The 17,389-nt window shown below is 42.3% G+C and overlaps 2 long non-coding RNA genes across 2 annotated transcripts; one reads left to right on the forward strand and one right to left on the reverse strand.

Moving 5' to 3' along the window:
- Positions 1-1,343: 1,343 nt before the first annotated feature.
- Positions 1,344-12,306, forward strand: LOC119373715 (uncharacterized). Its single transcript, XR_005179947.2, has 2 exons — positions 1,344-1,643; positions 10,667-12,306. It is a non-coding gene; the product is annotated as an uncharacterized LOC119373715 (long non-coding RNA).
- On the reverse strand, positions 10,614-12,853 carry LOC119373716 (uncharacterized). Its single transcript, XR_007414361.1, has 2 exons — positions 11,162-12,853; positions 10,614-10,826 (listed from the first exon to the last, which is right to left on the reverse strand). It is a non-coding gene; the product is annotated as an uncharacterized LOC119373716 (long non-coding RNA).
- Positions 12,854-17,389: the final 4,536 nt, after the last annotated feature.

Here is a 17,389-nt window from a genome sequence, read left to right on the forward strand (position 1 = left end):
GCGGGGGGGGGGGGGGGGGGGGTTGAAACCCGCCGAAAATTTTAAATTTTTTGTGTGTATAAATACGTGCACACATACAAACCCACGCACGAACATACATCAAGTAACGTTAACACCCCACCCCCCCCGCCCCCTTTCGAAAGGAAATTTCTGGCTACGCCACTGGCCATAACCGTGTCCATTAAACAATGAAGGGACAGGTCCGTCTTAGTACGTATGAGGCAGACCTTGCATGTAGCCAAGGGGGGCCTCCCGCTCTGCACCCTCCCGTCCTTGGTGCGTACGCGATGTCACTGCTGAACCACGGCGCAATTTTGATAAGGAATGAGCCGATAAGTGCACCCAGGGTATTGCGTGGGGTGCTGTACAGTTCTCGTCCTCGGCTTGACAAATTGCTCAACTAAAATTGCATCATTGCGGTACAAATAAAGTTCCGCGGCGTAAAAAGTGAGGAAACTGCCTTATCATGTTACGTGTTCGCGATTTCACGTATCGCGACAAATGAATGAAACTGCTCCGAAAGGAGGATGCTTTGTAAGCTAGTACGTAAATTTGAAAATGGCGCCAAAAAATCAGGGCGGCCGTCATGCGGCAGGATTGAACAGTTTAACCGTGTAATGCGATACATTTGGCCTATTAAGAATAATTTATTACCTTCAAGTATCTTTTTTTTCAAATGTATTATTGTATTATTATTACAGCAGTATATTTTTGTGTGTGTGTGTTGTGCATCTATTTAGTAGCGCCACCAATGTGTTATGACACAACGACGGATTACGCGAAGCATAGAGTTGACGCAGTTGACGCGAAGGTTTCGATCATAGAGTTTCCTAAACTGACCTAGAGGGAACTCTGGCGCTGCGATCGTTCAGCCACCATGGGAATGATGGGTAGTACACGGATTTGCCTAGTCTTCGTGCTTGTGGGCTTCGAACGCACTTGTGGCTTTGTTTATTGCTATGTTTTGGTTTTCTTTCGGATAAAAGAATGGATCGTTGTGAACTTCGTGACCCGAATTGAATCGGTGAACCTAAAGAAGTTAAAGTGGTGATGTGAAACTGCTGATTTTTGCTGAACTTCGTTTTGCGACAAAGCGGATGCAGGCGACGCGGAGCCAAACGGAGCCGAAAGAATGAAGTTTAGACAAATCCGTGTACTACCCATGATTCACGACGAGACCTTCAACAGTAGGCGGAACCGTCAATGTTGCCAACGAGTGCCGTTCGTTCTGCGCATGCTCGTGTAATCTCGGGACGTCTGGGGACTGGGTATGTTTTCGCCTAGGTACGTCTGAGGATGACGATGTTTGGTCCGTTCGTCCCTGCCTAGTGCCTCAGACCACGCCGCCACTCGTATGGCTTCAAACGGTTTCGTGAGATGAAGTTTATAGTGTACACTTTATCGCGCTGATAATAGACGAAAGCTACGTAGAAGGATAGTAAAGTTGCTTCTCTCTTTCTCTCTCTCTCTCTCTACGTAGAAGGAACGACACGGGACAACACAAGCGCGGTTCCTTCTACGTAGCTTTCGTCTATTGTCAGCGCGATTGTCAGGCCCTTTGGCTCTTCTAGAGGTGAAGTTTGTTTGCAGGCGGTCGCTGCTTGCCATCTGCTTGCACAGCGTGAGTTAGTAGCGCGGTCGAGGTGAGTGCCGTGCTATTTCTCATTACTTTGTGTGCAGTGCTGGCATATTGTTACGTGGAAATTAACAATATGAAACTCGCAACGCGGTGTCCGACTTGGGCGCGGTGCCAATTCAGTGGAGTCAGTCAAATTTCATGGCCATGGACCACGCCGAAACATTTAGAGTAGCACTTATTGTGACCGCGTTGTACGCATAAATCCGTAGTGATTTTGATGACGCTAGGCGAACGCGTCCAACTTGGAGTTGCAACTGGTACGTGCACTGCATAGAAATTTATGCAAGATGTCTGTGCTCAGTAAAGCATTGGAGGCGCATCCACCGTTCCAAGCACTTGCTAGTAAGCTTCTACGTTGCGGTGCTTAGTATGATTGTTAATGTCATTATGGTGGTGGAACATAGTTGCTACACGCTTTCAAGAGGAGTGTTTGTTGAAAAGCTTGAAGTGCCTTTTTTTTTTTTTCGAACTCGGCGGTCGCATTTTGATAGAGATGAACTGGTAGGGGCTCGTATACTTAATTTTAGGCGCACGTTAAAGAACCCCAGCTCGTCCAAATATCCGGCGCCTTTCACTACGGCGTGCTTCATAACCATATCGTGCGTTTGTTGTGTAAAACCCCAGACATTATTTTTATTATGAAGTCACTCTTGATTCACTATCACTAGCACCATTGCAAATCACGGAATTGTCAGGTGCAGCGCATTCGTCGTCCGTTTAGTAGAAATGTTGACAAATCCATTTAGTAGAAACGTTATGAACATTGTTATGAGCAGCTTACATTGAGGACGGAGAGGAAAAGCTGTTGCCTGGATCGTCATTTTTGTTTTGGCTTTCTTCACTGTCCTCGTGTAAACATTCTAAATCAACCTACTTTCTGAAGTGTTGTAGTTCGGGCGAGTTGGTTATCCATGAACTCAGCTTCTCGTGCGGTACACACGAGAAGTAGACACGACACACAAAGAAGAGACAGGTGGGCGCCTACCTGTGTCTTCTTTTGTGTGTTGTGTCTACTTCTCGTATGTACCGCGCTAATACAAGCTAACTACTTTCTGACATCTCCCTGCAACAGCTTTGGTGGTGGACCTCGGCACATCCAAAGCACATCATAAAACTTCACGGCTGACATATTATGGGCCATTTTATCATGTCAGCTAAAAGGCCCACTGGACCTTTTACAGCTCAACCACACCAGATTGTCCTGACTGAACTCTGAGATCCTGGCACTTCCTGCAGTACCGATAATATGCATGTGAAAGATTGGCTGGCTGAGTACAACTGAGCCAGCAAGACTGACAGGTGTCACCAAACTAGTATAATGGCTAACATGATGTACTGCCTGAATGGAATGGCCTGGGTGTGGTTCTAAACACATGAGGAGGAATTTGCCATTTGGGGCTGCATATAAGCTTTATATTGGTGAATGGACAACGAAATGTCCGAAGCCTAGAAAGTGAACCACATGCTGAAAGGCATCGTCTATGACTTTAATTTACTCATGCACAAGGACTGTTTGACCATTGACGACATAAAAAGAGAGTGTCGATGCTTTAAAGAAGTGAAGAGCCTCCATGTCAAACAGTTTGTCCAGATTCGTGAGACCACTGTGTCATTCGAATGAACGGTGACAAAACGTTGGCCAAGGGCATAACTGAACCATCAGTGAGTTCTTGGGCCACCTGTGTGGTTCTTGTATGAAAAAAGGGACAACACCTGGTGGTTCTAAAGTGCCAGCATTTGAATGAATGATGGACTCCCCAATTCGTGGTTTCATGTGGTCAACTTGCCTTTGCTGCCTTGACGCTGTTCTTCACCTATGTTCACAAGTCATCTAGTCCACAACATCCACTCTACAGATTTCTCACAACGCTGGTATTCAGCAGAACTGTTTAAAATGTCATTTTGGCCACAGAGAGATGGCCGTCTTGTTGTCGTATGCTGTTGGTAAGTGAGGCAAGGTTTGTGAAATTACAGTAGCTGCATCGTTTGCATATCGAATTACTATTTTAATACAAAGAAGAATGACATGCAAGTGACCACCTTATATGTGTTGTAAGGATTACACAGGGCATACGTTATTCAATGAATCAAGTTTGACTAGATTAGACACGTAATCCAGTCAGCCCAAATACATAGGGTTGTAGGCTAGTCAAGCTGTCCGGGGACAGCTTTTTTTTCTACGATCCCCCCATCTGTATATTACAAAGATGGCAAATAAATTATTATTATTATTATTATTATTATTTGTGATGGTTCGCATTTGGCTGGCAGTGTGGTGTCGATGGGTCGTTGGGTTGTGCCTCGCACTGACGGTATGAACTTGACATGGACTGACGGGAGGGTAGTAGTGGCACAAACAAGTTCCAGACAGCCAACAGAAGGCTCAGGTCTGGAGTACGTCCCAGATTTATGTGCAGCGAACTGGAGCTCGCTACATTAGTGCCAAGCAAAAGGGAGCCAGGCGAGTGGTTTAACTAGGCAGCGGATAGGCTTCAGGACCAGGACCCGACAAGCTTTTGCGACCTGCAACTGCTTCCTTCAGTTCCTTTCTCATAGCTTGCACTTTCTTTTTATCCTCTCTTCTCTTCACGTCAGTTTACTATTGGTCAAATTCATGATTTCATCATTTCCGCTGTTTTGTGATCTCCGTCAATGCATCGCACAACACCACAAACACCGCATACCACATGACAAATTCCCCCTTTTGAGAGTTTAAACAATAGACTGTCCGAAGTGTGTGGAACAAAAAACTTACGAGAAACACATGTATGCAAATTGTTGTAGGAAGATATAAAGTCTGACCATTGAAGTCTAAGCAGTCTGACAGGTATATTGTTTGTTATGGGCAGTGCCTACATCTGCAGCCTACTCATACAATCTGCACCAGTGTTTCTTGAGCCTACGATATTGTCGCAGTTTATAAAGCACAGGAGCTTTATTGCGAAAAGCAGAAGTATGGTATGTCATACTCGAAGGGAACGTCTTCTTTCTCACTCTTTCGTGCTGTGCCTCTCTAGTGGATCGGTTGTCTTCACTGACGTCGTTGCCAGCAGTGCTGGGCAGTATCGAAGATGCATGTATCTTCGATACTGCTATCTACTATCTTGGATCTATACTACTATCTTAGATACTCTTTGGGTATCTTGTATCTGTATCGTGATACGTCTCGCAAAACAAGTATCTGTATCTGTATTTCCAATACATTGAAGAATGTATCGTGTATCAAGATACTGTGATCGCACCACCACCGTGCGAAGCGATAAACGTTGGCCGATATCCGCTTCTCAAGCTGATACTGCTGCCACTAAGTCACCAGAATAATACTGCTGCCACTAAGTCACCAGAATAAAACTAAAGGCAGTGACATTATATTATCTTTCCGCAAGAGTTTTCCAGCAAGGATAGGCAATAAGCTCTGAGCGTCCCTATATATTGGTTGAGCAGAGCTATGAGGTGGCGCTCGCGTCGTCTCGACAGACAAGAGCACGAACGTCTGCGCCCAGCTGAATTTTTGTTTAATCGTTTATTTCTTTAGTTTTGTCAGTGCCATGACGCTTGGCACTTAGCCACTCTCCACTGCTGCACACTACAATGCGTGCGGGGTCTTTTGCACACAAGTTGATGCCGCTGTAAAGTCCTTATTGAAGTTCCTTTTGTGTGGTGCTTCGTTACGAAGCCTGAAGAATGCAACAATGGCGGGTTGCTTTGCCTCTTGTGGCTTTCACACATCGGCGATTTGAAGCATCTCGTGAATGTAAGTTTGCATTACATGCAATGAATTGGACTTATATGCAAATAAGATTCTAACAGCTATAGCACCAACGGTATCGCTGCTGGATTTAACAGAACAAGCATTCACCTAACAGGCGCTGTATTGGCGTACGTCTGTCTTTCTTTTATCCAAAGAGTTTTTAAAATCATAATTTAATTGTCAGCAGAAGTTCTTTCTTAGCTGTCCTTCTTTTCCATCTCGTACATTATCTATGTCTCTATATTGTTTTCTTTTCTGCCGGTCTGTTTACTGCAATATGCCTTTAACGTGCTGCCAAGGTAAGCTCTCTGCTTTATTCCTAGTTTTAACTGTCTGCATCATTTCTGCTGCTGTTCTTCTTCAAGTGGAATATAAGTTTACATACTTATATTGTACTTGAATTTACTGCTATGTAAAGGTGATATTGAGAACAAATATATAATAATCTGGGCACACCTGGAGTATACAGTAACGATAATTCTGCTTACTGCAAAGAAAATAGCAAATTGAGTTTGCATTATAATAACGTAAATTATTAGGTGCCATCTTAAATACTTTCGCAAAGATATTCGAGAAACGCTGTTATACCAAATGGTCCGTTTTTGTCATGAGCGTCCCAACGAGCCGTTTTACTCTATTTTACATAGGCACTGAATTCAATTGTAGCTATTAAGGGTTACCCGCCGCGGTGGTCCAGTGCTTATGGCGCTTGACTGCTGGCCCAAAGGTCGCGGTAGCTGGATTTCGATGGAGGGAAAATAGTAGAGGCCCTTGTGCTTATATGTAGGTTTTAGAACCCCAGGTGGTCAAAATTTCTGGAACCCTCCATACAGCGTCTTTCATAATCATATCGTGGTTTCTTGACGTAAAACGCAACGATTATTATTTGCTCTTGGGCGTGCTTCCTGTATCGTGTTTCCATTTTTATTTGCTGTGTTTGATATGGAGCCACTTTTCTATTTTACTTATATATGTTTGTTTTCGTTGTTTAGGCTTCCCAAAATTCTTTTACTGTTGCTAATCACCAGCTAATCGGATCTATAAGTGGCAATAATGTGAATAGCGGCGGTGTCCTGCAGCGCTTTGTGCAAATCTACAATACGTCTGAATAGTTTCTGGGCTGCACATGAGGCGTTTTTTTTTCGAAATGGGTCAAATCCATCCAAAGAGAATTTGAGAAAACGGCAAAAATTTGCTATGCAAACTAAATACAACGCTGTCAAAGCTATTCTATGATATGTTTTACATGTCGGCTAGGGGAAGTTTCCGGCCACAATCAATTAAAGAATATGCAGCGGATTTCACCATTATTAGCATGATAACTTTGGATTTGGCTCATTTCGAATTGAGACATGGAATTCAATGCGGTATTCTTGAAAACACTTTATTGAAATTCGGGCACTGGCACATTCTTGCTTCGTCGGCGTCGACATTGCTTCTGTTCACGATGCAGTCGACGTCTCGGGACCGATCTCTTGCCGATCTCTTCACTTCCATCAGAATCCATGATAATCCAGCTCCGAAAGGGAAAAAAAAAAAAAAACTTGCACACACACCCAGAAAACAGGCAGAGTAGTCAGGCTAGGCAAGAAATCACACGGAGGCTTCCACGTTCGCCGAATCACGTGATCGCCGAAGCGCTCTACTATCGGCATAATGGATTTGACTCATTTCGATCCATACAGCGCATGGATCTGGCTCAATTTCGTTTTGAAACGGGATCTGTGAGCACACATAGCTGTTGGTATTTGACTCATTTCGTTCCGATCTCTCTTTTAGAGGAAAGTTGAGAGAATGTACTTGCCAATGGAGCAATATTTGAGCTAGTTTCGGTTTCTGGATTTAGCCCATTTCGAAAAAAAACGCCACACATGTTCTTGGTGACGTACACCTGTCCGGTGATCCGTAATTGCGAAAACCGTAATATGTTTACTGGCAAGGTAGAACTGCACAGCGGTATTTGTACCATCGTGCGGAGGCTTCTTATTGAAGTTCATATGATTAGTTGACAACCCGCTTGGTGTTCAGCAAGCAGAGCAGCGACTAGCCCCTATCAATACAAAAGCTATAAGCAAGAACCGCTATTAGCGAAATGTATAAAGAGCTGTCATGTTAAGCAGCTAAAACAATGCCAATGAGTTGTTTCGGAATGAAACAGATATAATACGTTGAACAAGGAGTGCAAAACTTTTGAGATACTAACAGAGTTTTCATTCAAAGAAACACAATTGGTCGCAGTTAATAAATTTTAAAGCGAAAATTTATGTGCATAGGCGTTTAATGCTGCATTATATGGATATATATTAACAAATTTGAGAATGTATCGAAGTATCTTAAGATACAATTGGAATGTATCGTATCAGATACAATCGGTGTTGCAGTATCTTGTATCTGTATCTCAAATACTTCTTGCCTCGTATCGCGACACAATTTCAAAGTATCTTTGCCCAGCCGTGGTTGCCAGCGCATAGCTATACACAAATAGGGACACTGCAATGTGTTCCACATGGAAGGTGTACTGCTCCTTTGCCCTCATTTACTTTAACGGGGACAAGTTAAAGGTCATCGAAAAAAATTGATTTTCTGAAAATAGTATTTTTGTAACATACAGGCATTGCTGCAAGTGCTTACCAAGTTTCTTACACCTTGGATTGATATGTGCCCCTACCCCCCTCCCAACAGCAATTTATGTCAAGACAAGCTATATTTCGACTGAAAGAAAGCCAAAAAATGGGACCTTTCATGCCATGCTGCTGCTGAAGATGTATGCTGCAGCAGTAGGCATGCAGATTGTTTTCCTTGTGGTTACTAAACATCTAACAAAAACATTTCCATATCTTGTCTTAGGTGTGGTCCAAAACGAGCTTTATCTGCTTTCTTGCATTTCCTAAAATGAAAGAAAGCCTTTACTGACCTTGCTTGTTTGAGGCAAAATTTCCCAAGCTCTAGGACAGCTACAGCTGTAATGTTTTCTGCTATATGAAACGAAGTGCATAAATCTTGAAGTGCTACAAGTAGATTCCTTCTTTTCTTCCTCCAAAATGTTTTCTTACCTGCTTTTGTTTTGGATCCTTAGTAACTGTGCTGTAATTGCTGCACTTCTCTTGGGGTCCTGGCCAAACATTTTCGCAGCTCATTGCAGTACTGCTTCATCACTCGCACTAGCTCGTTTTGATGATTGTGCCCCAAATGAAGTCTGTACTGATGCCAGTGTTCCTAGCATAGATGTCGTTCTCGCTTAATGTCAACATGGTCACGATCATGTTCTTGCCAGCTGCCTTCTATTCGCAGCTGGGTGGAATTCTTCCATCTCAGAGAGCGAGCGCCTGTCTCATGTTTGGAGTGTAGCGAAATTTAGTCCTTATCTGTGCAGCAGACCGTTCAACATGGCCTCTCCTGGCAATAAAACAGGAATTAGGCGACTTAACATGGATCCATGATATATGAGAAGCATGAACTGTAGACAAATACACAGTGCAGAAAAACACAACATAAACATCTCTGCCTCTCTTCAAACATCCTCCTGGTCACCTTGGGCATGGGGCTTTATGACTTCATGAGTACTCATACACAATCTGCAAGTCTGGTCGCTTGCGTCGATATTCCGACTGCCTTTTCTGGTACACCGTAGACCTACCAGAAACGGCACTGAGTGATACTAGTTTATACGTGCTTGCCATATCTGAACTCGTCGACATTGCTGCTGAACAGTGCCATGATCTGACCCTATGCAAGATTATCGACCGCTTCAACTCACCAACTTGCGATTTCCCCCTAAGCTTTTCTCCTCATAAAGGGAGTAAATGTTCCACAGGCAGTTCGAGGGGACATTTCACCAGCAGTTTGTCCTTATTGGCTATATTCCTACATTATTATGGCTTTGAAAGAGCCATAAAACCCGTATGTCAGCAACAGCAACAGGTATGCCAGCCACCAACAAAATTTTTCACAGCTCCTTTGGAGCTATAACAATAACAGCATAATAATATAGCCAGTAAGGACAAACTGGTGGTAAGTTTCGAACTTGTCTTCATCACTTATAGCAACAAGCTAACAAGTTTGACGAGCATTTTAACAGAGGTACTAAATATCTTATCCAATTTGCAACTCCAGAACATCATAACATCAGGTGTACAATGTTTGAGTATTCCTGGATATTTATTGTTCCACATAATTACTTTGTAAGGAAGCAAAGATGTTGACAAGTGTCATGGTGATTGGCATCCACTTGCACAGGGGAGGTCATTCTTTCATACAGGCTCGTTGGTGTGGCATCTCTGAATAATACTGTGGTGTATATAAGATGGGGCACAACCAAGGTGCACACAAGACTGCCTTTTGCTGCTGTCTGCATATTCCTATATGCCTCGCAGTATTATCGAAAGGAGACCATCGTTTCTGCACATTCATGACGAGAAAGCAGTGTTAGAGCAAAAATTTGAGGCGTGATGTCCTTTTGTTTTTTGTTTATAAATGTTCATTTCTATTTTTCTGTTTTGATTGTTTAGGATTGTTTTCTTTAAACAGCATAGCAGCTTTTCTGGAGGTTCCGCGGTCTCCTTAAAGGGGCCCTGCAACACTTCTTAAAGTAATTGTTGAATGACTTCCTTAATGGAGGTAATGTCTCATGAATCAGCTTCCACAAAATTTTAGAATCTATCATGTACGAGTGCAGTTACAGGGATTTGTCACGTGCTTTCTTTCTCCTTTTGTACCAGCAAGTGTGCTGAAAGCTTTGCAAAGGGGGATGATAAGGGGGCAAGAAGCTACGTCAGTTTTTCAGTGTGCGTGACCTTGAGTATTTTTCTTTCTTTGAACACTTGCCTTACTTTCATTATAATCACGAGCGTGCAGCGTGACCACGTTGCGGCGGCCACGATAACTATGCAGCTCACAATGCTTAAATCAGCCAATGGCCGTGGACTTTATGTTTATGACATGATCATCTTGGATTATGGCATCATTTGTCGAGGGAAGAGTAAGCGATTTCTAGCTGCCCTTGAAAATTAATTGTAAACTCCGGGCCGCATGCTGTGCTATATTGTTTGGCTCACATGTTCTTGGGTGCCTCGAATATCGATCGGCAGCATTTTCTAACCGTGCTCAAAAGTGTTGCAGGGCCCCTTTACAACTGTTTACTTGATTGGCTAACCACATTCAGGCAAACACTTAAAAATACCTTAAGTGTTTTTGCCAGGAGAGTGAATTTGCATACTCATGATGTAAGCTTTTGCAGTTTACAGACTTGATGACTTTATTAACTTGCAATATTCCAGTGTCTTCAAAGGAGCGTGAAATTTCATCAGAGGCATTTCTGTGCAATATCCCTGTATCTGGAACAATCAACGCGCGGTGTCCGGAGGAATGATTTGCACCTGTTATGCATGTTTAGGAAAATATGTTGCCGACATCTGTAGAGGCCAAGGCAGCTACTGTCTGAAAGGGAAAAAAAAAACAGGATGTCAGTACTATGGTAAGCAAAAAAATAACATATACAATAGCCTTAATGAATTATTCAAAACTGTTAATAATTAACAAGGAAGCACACAGAAAACAGGACCAGCTGTAACTTAATTCTAAGTGTAAAATAACAAGCATCTGGAGCTGCTGAAACATCACTTTGGAGCAGCATAACAACCTTCTGAAGCAGTTACTCAGCACACATTTTGTAATGGAAATATTTGTCTCTAAGCTGCAGCAGTTGTACCGCATGTTTAACAAAATCGATTTATGCACAAATACATGCACATTTGCTTAGAACACCCCCTTACCTCTTTCCTAGTGCATGGTAGCAAACCGGATATTTATCTTCTGGTTAACCTTCCTGCGTTTACTTAGCCTTTAGCTCCCTATAGAATAATAGCCCAGAAGATGAAATGAAGTTGCTGCTCTTTGTTTTTCTATGGAAAGTGCCGAGTTTCTTTACGGCACTTTAGTTACAGTACAGTAAACACAAGCTGTGTAAATCTTCCATGCATTGTGTTTACAATCCAGAATCTAGGCTTTCACTGCATGGTTAAGTGCCTGCTGTTGTGCTTAATAAAGAGGCTGTTGTGGTTCATGCGTGATTAATAAAATACAGGGTGTAATAATTGGTCCCTTGTGTACGAAATCAAGTGCTCCATGAAATTTGCAGTAATGGGAGGCTTTGTGTTTAACTTCGACAAGTTCTCAAACACGACCTGTTGCTGCGGTCAAGAAATAGAACTGAGGTACTTGGCTGCTGGTACACCATGCTTTCTTTGCCAAATCCCACAGTCCACTGCAGTGCATGGAATAGTTGACAAAGTCTCGTAATCGTACAGTGAGACATGACTTAAGGGGGGACGTGGCAATGAAAACTATCTTGGTTATTTATGGAGATAAAGTGATGAAATTTGGCATGCAGATGTGATATGTTGTGCTGATATCATAACTGAAGTCGGTTTTGAGCTATCTGTTGTAGTTGTTGAGTTACAACACTTGATACTCTCTCATTGTCATCCCAAAATTAATTAATGAATTAGACATAAGTTCGTCACAATTTTTGCATAAGCATATTCACAAGGGCCCGTTCTGTGCTGTAAAGCTATTGGTTTATTTTTTAGTACTCAAATAAGCACACAAAAAATTTTTGACATTTCTTGTACTCATTGTCTTACTAACAACTTTTACAAAAAGCCAATTATAAAAATCTGTATGGCGTGCAGACAAATATGGGCAGCTTTACGGGAGCTAGATTTGCAGTATTCCAATGTGTCTTGTAAACACCAGAAAGCAGAATATGAAAGTCACCTATGCCCTCAGAAGTGCGTACAAGTTCAGAACTTAGTGTAAATGGAGGAGCTAGAGCAGATTTCATGTACCTTGTTTCAATCACCCACACCATGATTAGTCCTCTGCTCCAAAATAAAAGTTTGCACCCTGAAAAAAAAAATCACCTGCACCAAATTGTTCCATTCACAAAACCAAGGTCTTGTTCCAAAAGCTTGTCACGCTCTCTCACCTATCATGAGCAAAACAACAAACAAAATCCACTTTGTATTCATGTTCAAGGGCATTTGCAGGGTGCATTCTTTTCATGTGATTGCGCTAGTGTTTTAAATATTTATTGCATTTTGTGTATGTTTGGATGTCTAGTTCGAATGTTTTTATGTCTAATTATAAAGATTGATATGCAGTTTGTGTCATTGCGTTGTAGCTTATTTGTAGTTGTGCAATAAATTTTAAAGCTTTGCAATGCTTCTATGCAGTGCTTACACATCCTCAAACTTTGCTTAAAGGAAAGCTGAAGCACTTGGAAAAAAAATTACTTTGGGGTGTACAATCACAGTTTGGTCCCTGCTGAATTGGGAAACCGATGTAAGAGTTCTCAAAAGTGAATACGAAAAGCATTTTTTTGGCAAAAAAAATAGCGGCTGCAGCCGCACTGCTTCTCGTGACGCTGAGTGAACACGGTGATGTCGTGTCATCTGCAACAGCAGCACTGTTGATGCGTGGTCTGCACTATTTTACCTGCGGCAATGATGCGCAGTCACGGATGCCACAATGAAGATACAAGAGACGCTTGTTCACGTTGCACCTCTTTTACAGATGATATTTATAGATGTCTCCTTGTGCCTATTTCTGCTGCATAATCCTGTAGCATTCACATTTGCAGCATTAATCACATACTCACACACTCCACTCGTCACAAGCACATAAGTTCACTTTCAAATAAATGAATTGCAATGCTTTATTTCTTGGTACCTACCGAAGATGCCTTTCAGGTGCAGCAGAAGTCTAAGCAATTTAAATAGCTCAAGAGTGGACATAAATATGAACACCTAAAAAGACAAAGCCTGGGCCTAATGGAAAAATAAGCTGGCTCATGCATGTGCTTCCACTTTAAGTGGCATGCTAAGTAGAGTTTTGTTCACACAAAAGAATAAGTAAGTTCTACAGGGCTGAAAAGAAACGTATTGAGCAACTTATGAGGACAAGTAGCAAACAGTAAATTGAGAAGAACAAGGGCACGTGACTGCCCCATGTTATAGTGCCTGTTTTTGTCCTTTATCATTTATGTGATGCTTCAGCCATACTGCTGATCATCTAGCGTACCTAAGAATTCATCTAAAAGCAAAAATAGCCCATTTACATTCAAGAATAGTCACTAAATAGGACAGCCAGCACAATCGAGTTATGCAAGTTAGCTATGTCGTAGTTAAATAGAGGTAATTTACTGTTTGTGTCATTAGACTCATTACCTAAACTACAGAATGACAGAAGTAATGAACTTCATCAAAAGAAAGCACAACACTTGCCAGACATTGTGTGAGCGGCATGAATATCTGCGATTCTGAAGATTTATGGAATAAATGCGGCAATAGAAGGGAATAACTTGGATGTGCCATAAACAGTACTTTAACCAATCAGTGACAATGCGAGTAGCCAAAGCACTATATCACGCTGTTGTCATCATATCGTTGCACTTGCCACTACACAGAATACAACGCCTGATTTTAAACAAACAATTCGCGTACTGCTGGTCTACAAGAAGTTTGTGACGTTTGAACAAGAACGAAAATGCCGCAAAATAAAAATGGACAGACAACGCCAGCGCTCCAGGTGCCGGTCAAAAACCACGTCTGCACGGTAACGTAACCATCGTGACGAAAGGCGTCCTTGATAAAAAAAATAGCATGCGTACATTATCGTAAAGCAAACGGAAGAAAACTGGTAACCGTGCACGAGGGCTCCGAAAAGTGGACGTTATTTAGGCAGGACGGGCGCTCAGTTTCAACTTTTTATTATTCATATTTTGCAGAGAGGAAGCATGTGCCGTAATCATTTGTACTGTTCGACAATGATTGCACACGTGAAATCGCACATGCAAGGGAATAAACAGTGCAATGTGAGCACCTGTGTAGTCTATATCCTCTCCTCTCGGAAATCGCATTTTCTTCGGCTAAATATTTTTACTGAGCAAGCACAAATAACTTTAGCAAGTTCTACTTGCCGACGATTGCACTGGCGGTGCGGTAATACGCAGAAGGTTCACAATCTTAAGGATTACGACTCACCTTTGCCGTGATACAGTAGCCGTGACAACACCCGACTTCTGCGAGTTTAACCGGTTAAACTTCAATGTGAACGCTTACAAGCAAGGAATGCTCACGTGCAATGACGAACATGCAGAAAGAGAAGATTTTTCTTCTACAAAAATAGGAGAAAAACAAATATTTCTGCATACGAATCTAAGAAATTTAGCAATTTAAAAAAAAAGTGAGAGAAAACAACTCAGTTACCACGACAAAACCATAATGCAAAATGTTTCGGTTTCAGTTCCTTGCTGCGCGAAGCGCCATCTGCTTCCTGTAGAAACATGCGGTGGCGGCTTCCGTTTCTAATTTCGAATTCAAGTTTTCTTCTCAAGCTCGAAGGCCCATGGAAAACACAACACAGTGCTGTGAAATACATATGTGTGTGGGTGTGTGTACGCTACAAGCATTACGGGCACCTCAAGAATGATCGTGGATATTACTGCAAATCTGAAAGGTAAGCAAGATATTTATGACGTGATCCAACTTTCTTGTTATCCTTGCTTTAACACCATGCTTTATCGGTTTACGGCAGCATACAATGCCCACTGTTATTTCTTGTGGGCATGATAAAGTTTAAATGAGCCCACGTACTTGCAAAAATCAGCGCAAACACGACGGAGGCACAAGACGAGAAGGGGACAGTACGAGCGCTGACGTTTCTACTACCGCGACCGCCAACCCGCAACCTGCATTTGTTGATATGCATAACTTTGTCCTCCATGTCATATGCACTTCTAGCGTGTACCTTGCCATCGGAGCATCTCGAGTCCATACGGTTCGCTGCCTGTTGTGATACTGTATGAATGTTTTTTTTTTTTTTTTCAAATAACGTGGAGTGAAGAAATCCAGTACTGCTGTAGCACTTAAGCGCGCGTACCGCTACTTTTAAACGAAAGCAGCGGTACTCACGAATTGCGATTCTGCTTCTTACATTTCAGGCATTGACTTCTTGTTAAATCAGTAGACGGCAGGAGGTTCGTGCAAAGTACCTCTACAACTACTACTTTTGAATGATAGTACATGCAGACAAAAATGGATGCACATTTTTTAGGAGCAGTAGAACTTGCTAACCCCTCTGGTTTCAAAGGCGAAGGCATGGCTGGCCTTTCAGGCAAACGTTACCATACAATTGCTTACTTTTTTTAACGGCACCCTGTCATTTCCCACATGATAGGGTGGGAAATGACAGGTATGATGCCTGTCCTACATGCAACGATTTAATCAAACTTGGTATTGTACCTATAAGTTTTTTCTCAAGGGAAAAAAAGCAGCCCGCAGCCATACTATCATCATATTGTTGGTCTTATCTACACCAACATCATCTGTAACTGTCAGACTACCAGTAAAGGAATAAAATCCAGTGGCTTGAAAAGTGTTAGGGCTTCACTGCAATTGAAACATCACACCATGCCATGTACAGGATGCCCACGATTGATGTTTTGTTATTTTGTTTATGCATGAAGCCATTTGGTTCTGTTTATATGCTTTGTTGTTCAGATAGGCATTCAGATGGACTGTTGCTTAGATCTCCGAACAATTCCAGAATTTATTTAGTCGCTCTGGTTGCCTGGCAGAACTTGCAATGAGTATTTGCAAACACTTGACTCCTTCTGAACCATGCCTTTATATTTCCAGTCAGCTCTTTCACTGTTTCGTTTGTTGTAGATAGATCCTTCGAAATTTTGAATGTGAAAACAATATGTGGGCTTAGTAGCAGGGTTACATCATCATCTCAACAGTGGCAAAGTGAATAGGGAAAGGCTCATTTATGCATTACTTGTTTCCCCATTGCTCACTAGTCAGCTCTGCTACAGTAAAGTTATGCTATGCAGTATTGCACCAAGAGTGAAAAGGGGGAACAGTCAATGTACCTAGTATGTGTTATAGATCATTGCATGTGCTCGTGCCAACACAAACCAGGGTTGGACAGGGTAAAGTAGTTTTCATAAGAGGCCTAGGCCTGCACAGCCCGAACCTCTAAGTGCAAAAATCCATGCGCTAGCAACGAGTGATGAAACAGGCCATTTGCGTGACGAGTCGCCCTCCACTATGGCGTCTCTCCTAATCATATTGTTTTGGGACGTAAAACCTGAGGTTTTACGTCCCAAAACAATATGATTAGGAGAGACGCCATAGTGAAGGGCTCTGGAAATTTTGATAACCTGGGGTTCTTAAATGTGCACCTAAATCTAAGCAAATGGGCCTCTAGCATTTCATCCATAGGTCGGCAAAAAATGTCGAGCTCACTCAGACTCACTCCCGAAATATATTTTGCCTTTAAGACTCACTCGGACTTAGACTCGGCAAAATTTTTATCATTCGGACTCACTTGCACAAAGACTCACTGAAATTTTTCTCAGCCAGACTAACTCGGACTCAAACTCATCAAAATATTGCTCGCTCAGACTCACGGCTCGATTTGAGTCTGAATGAGTCCACTCATGCGTCCATCAGCGTATAATTTACTTTATCGAGCATAGTGTCAATGCTCTTTAACATCAATATCTCATATAACTGGTGTTTTCATCTCATACCTTCAAATACGAGTTATAAATGGTTACAATGCAGTAAGAACATTTTTATTGAAAGAGATGACTTACACGGGATATTTTATCAAGGACTTCCCATGAAAGATTTTGCCAGAGGGAGGTTAAACCCCCCTCCCCTCGCCCCCCTCTGTAACTCACGCCTCTGATCAATAATATTGAGATGGCTTATGAACGCTAGTGCTTTGAAGTATGTGCCAGTACACGTGAGTATAAACGTGAGTCATCATAAGCTGAAGTTGAGTAGATAGGACCATAGGTCGGGAAACAAATGTGAAGCTTACTCAGACTCACTCACGAAATATATTTTGCCCTTAGGGCTCACTCGGACTCAGACTCACAAAAATTTTCCTCATCAACTTGTTCGCGAGTGGGGGGGCTGGCGTCACTC

This window comes from Rhipicephalus sanguineus, chromosome 11 (assembly GCF_013339695.2).
Source record: "Rhipicephalus sanguineus isolate Rsan-2018 chromosome 11, BIME_Rsan_1.4, whole genome shotgun sequence".
NCBI lineage: Eukaryota > Metazoa > Arthropoda > Arachnida > Ixodida > Ixodidae > Rhipicephalus > Rhipicephalus sanguineus.